The 4220-nt window shown below is 46.2% G+C and overlaps 1 pseudogene; it reads left to right on the top strand.

The window, feature by feature from the left end:
- The first annotated feature begins 3765 nt into the window (after positions 1 to 3765).
- On the top strand, positions 3766 to 4220 carry LOC110306540 (annotated as a pseudogene).

The raw sequence follows: 4220 nt of genomic DNA, 5'->3' as shown, positions 1-4220 counted from the left end.
ATCTCTAGATAAGGGAACTTCCTTCCCCAGAACCTCGCTACCCTGAGAGTCAGGACACTCGGAACTAGAAACTAGGCAAGGACTTGACTTTAACTGAAGGTTAGTGGGCGACGAATAACGACTGCTACTTTTCATTACCTCACCCCTTCCTTACGTATCCTATAACCAGGGAAGATGACAGTGAGCACTTGGGGTGGTGGGGTGGTGGTGTAAGAGTATTTGAAAGACAGGGGACCAGTAGTTTAACATCATCCTTGGCTGTATAGTGAGCCCGCGGCCAATCTGGGCTACATAAAACCTACCAAAAAATTTAAAAACACAAAATTTTCAGTCATCTCTCATTAAAAAAATCAAAACTAGATGCTCTTTGAGGAGTGAAGTTGTGTTCTCATGGAAAAAGCCAAAAATAAATCCCCAGTTTTAAAAATCAAGACCAGACGTCTCTCAATGTTTAAATTTTACAGGCTATAGGATTAAATATAGCAACTTACATTAACAAATATTTAAAGGGAAAAAAGAATTTTTTAAAAGACATTACAACACCAAAAACATTAGAAGGAGCACCAAACTTTGGCTGAAGCTGCCATTTAATTAATCCAAGTTGGACATGTGTCTCTGGTTACGTGTGGCTCCTGGCCAGAACTATAAAAACCAGTAAAGAAAAGCTGCCAGCCAAGGCCACACAGCCCCTTCTCACCCCCACCCAAGACAGCCAGGGATCCGGTTCCCACCCATGCACACTGGACCCACCCTCACACTTCACCCCTTCATCCCACTGTCTCTTGCTGCACTTGAAGGATTGAGAGCTTCCTCAAAGCTTAAACATTGCCTTATTGATCTTGGGATCTGTGATGTGCACATGAGAAAAAGGAATGAATGATTGAGAGAAGCAGAGGAAGGTCTGGGATAACCAAGGAAACATATTTTTTCCTAGAAAATCCTTGAGGACGGGCTGGAACCCTGTCTCTGTGGGTAGAGTGCTTACCTGGCATGCAGGAAGCCCTGGCTTTGATTCTCAGCTCCACAGAAGTTGGAAGAGATGAGTCTGGTCTGTAATCCTAGCACCTAAGAGGATCAGAAATTTGAAGCCAGCCTCTGCTACATAGTGAGTTTCAGGCCACCCTGGACTGCATGAGATCCTATCTTTTTTTTTTTTTTTCTTGAGACAGGGTTTCTCTATATAGCCCTGGCTGTCCTGGAATTTACTTTGTAGACCAGGCTGGCCTCGAACTCAGAAATCCACCTGCCTCTGCCTCCCGAGTGCTGGGATTAAAGGCGTGTGCCACTACGCCCAGCATGAGATCCTATCTTAAAGTGATCATCTTCTGCCAGGCATAGTGCAGCACACCTTCAGTCCCAGTACTTGTCAGGCAGAGGCAGGCTGATCTCTGAGTTCAAGGCCAACCTAGTCTGCATAGTGAGTTCCAGGACAACCAGGACTACATAATGAGACACCATTTAAAAATAAAAACAAAAACAAAAAATCCTCTTAATTGTCTATTTGAAGTATTTGATTAATTGCAATTTATTATAGTTATCCTACTCTGTCTTAGAATATTAGAAATAATTCTGTATCCAGGAGCTCCCATTTAAAGTGTCTCCCCGTCCTTCTCTCCCTGTACGCCCTTCCCAGACTCTTGTAGCCCCTGTCTACTCTCTACTTCTAAGACAATTTTTAAAGCATCCATCTGTAATGAGAACATACATTGGTCCTTCCATACCTCACTTCCCTTACCGTTACGTTCCCCTGGTTCCATCCATGTTTCAGCAGAACACAGGACTTCTCTTTTACGGTTGAAGAGTAAATAGATGGACAGACAGAATGTATTTACTTCTCCTGTGGTACTGGGGATTGAACTCAGGGCCTTGAGCATGCGAAGCAAGTGCTCTACCATTGAGCCACACCCCCAACTTCACCCTTTCCTTATGCGTTCACCTGTTAATGGTTACCTGTGTTGGTTCCAGAGCGCTTCAATGTGCATGAGAGTGTGGGTGTGCTCATTTCACTTCCCCAGAATAGATATCCATGAATGGGGCTTATCAGATCACCGTGGCTTTATAGTTGTAGATTTTTGAGGAACCCCCATATTGTTTCCCATAATGACTAGGTGAATTTACATTCCCACCGACAGTAGGATATACTTTTCATTATTTATAGAATGGTTATCCTCTTATTAACTTGTTAGAAAGGATGAGAGAGTGAGTGAAGAGCTTTTGATTGGAAGAAGTGGACACATGCAGATAGCTCTCAGGAATTGGGGGGTCCCTTTGAAGCCCAACTGGGGAATTGTGGGGTCCCTTTGAGGCCACATTTGGGTAATAAAGGAAAAGCCATATCCCAAAGATGAGTGCCATGGCATCTCCGGAAAAGTCACATCGGGTGGCTAGGTGGACTTGTTGCATTGACAGTCCAGAAGGAAGGTCCAGAACCTGGAGTCTTCCAAGATCAAACAGAGGTCTAAAACGCAAGTGCTGGGGTGTTGGGGGTGGGGTTAGTTAAGTAGCAGAGAGCTTGTCTGATATCCAAGGCTCTGGATTTAATTCCCAGCACCATAAAATAAATAGCAAAATCAGTTGTACTGGCACGTGTCTGTGATTCCAGTACTCAGAAAGTTAATGCAGGAGAATTGCCCAGGCCACATAGCAAGACCCTGTCTTAATAAATAAATAAATAAGTACACCCACCTTCTTGCCAGCCCCACAGCTCCTTCATGCTCCTTCATGGAGTTCCTTGGCAATTCTATTTGTCTACCTGCTGACCCCTGAGTGCCAGTGTTCCATCTCCCTCTTGCACCGCCAAATATTCACTGGAATTCTCCTTGTCAAATTTGCCAAGCCAGGGCTCTCAGTGGGCTGCTTGTATTGAGCCTTCCTTTGTGGGCTGCTATCCAGTTAGAAGTAGCTACACGGTCCCAGTTCAATCAGCCTAGGAGTTATGTGTGTGGGGTTGGGTAGAGAGAATCCCAGTAGCGCTAAAGACATAGCAGGCATTCTGAGGACCCCAACCTCAGAACATAGATATGACATTAATAAGATATGCAGGAAAATGGTAGAGATTATTTGGAGAGAAATGTTGAGTTTTCATACCTGACAGTTCTAGTTTATTTCCTTTTCTTTCTCTCTTTCTTTCTCTTTCTTTCTTTCTTGCTTTCTTGCTTGCTTGCTTGCTTGCTTGCTTTCTTGCTTTTGTTTTTGTTTTGTTATTGTTGTTGTTGTTATTTTTCGAGACAGGGTTTCTCTGTGTAGCCCTGGCTGTCCTGAACTCACTCTGTAGACCAGGCTGGCCTCAAACTCAGAAATCCGCCTGCCTCTGCCTCCCATGTGCTGGGATTAACGGCGTGCGCCACCACTGCCCGGGTATCTAGCTTATTTCTGAATTAGAGATTTCTTTTATGTTGCAAAGGTGGACAGCATAAATGTCCTTAAAACCCATGCCGCCATGAGGATGCATCAGAGGAACCAGAGTCAACAATGGGTGTTTGTGTGTGTGCCATGCTTAGTAGAGTGTCTATGGGGGAGTGGGGTGCAGATATAGGTTTTGACAAGAGATGAGTGTGTCAGTGATTTACATCATTCATTAATTAGGGAATCTATGGGTACAAACATGGGACAAGCAGCGCCTTGGAGGTCCCGTGGATCTGTGTCTTGCTTCAACAGTGTTTGAACGGAACAGACCCGGGGATTCCCACTGAACTCGCTTCCAGCCGCCTTACAAGTCTCTCCAGTCGCAGCTTCCGGGACCATCTCCTTGCTGCCTTCGGCTCCTAGGACCAGTCTGCACCGTCTCTTCGTGGTTAGCTCCTACTCCGGATCAGCCATGACCTCTCAGATTCGTCAGAATTATTCCACCGAGGTGGAAGCTGCCGTGAACCGCCTGGTCAACTTGCACCTGCGGGCCTCCTACACCTACCTCTCTCTGGGCTTCTTTTTTGATCGGGATGAAGTGGCTCTGGAGGGCGTAGGCCACTTCTTCCGCGAATTGGCCGAGGAGAAGCGCGAGGGAGCCGAGCGTCTCCTCGAGTTGCAGAACAATCGCGGGGGGCCGTGCACTCTTCCAGGATGTGCAGAAACCATCTCAAGATGAATGGGGTAAAACCCAGGAGGCCATGGAAGCTGCCTTGGCCCTGGAGAAGAACCTGAACCAGGCCCTCTTGGATCTGCATGCCCTGGGTTCTGCCCGCGCAGACCCTCATCTCTGTGACTTCTTGGAAAGCCACTTC

Source organism: Mus caroli, chromosome 12 (genome assembly GCF_900094665.2).
Source record: "Mus caroli chromosome 12, CAROLI_EIJ_v1.1, whole genome shotgun sequence".
Classification (NCBI taxonomy): Eukaryota; Metazoa; Chordata; class Mammalia; order Rodentia; family Muridae; genus Mus; species Mus caroli.
This window is presented reverse-complemented; position numbering and strand designations above follow the sequence as displayed.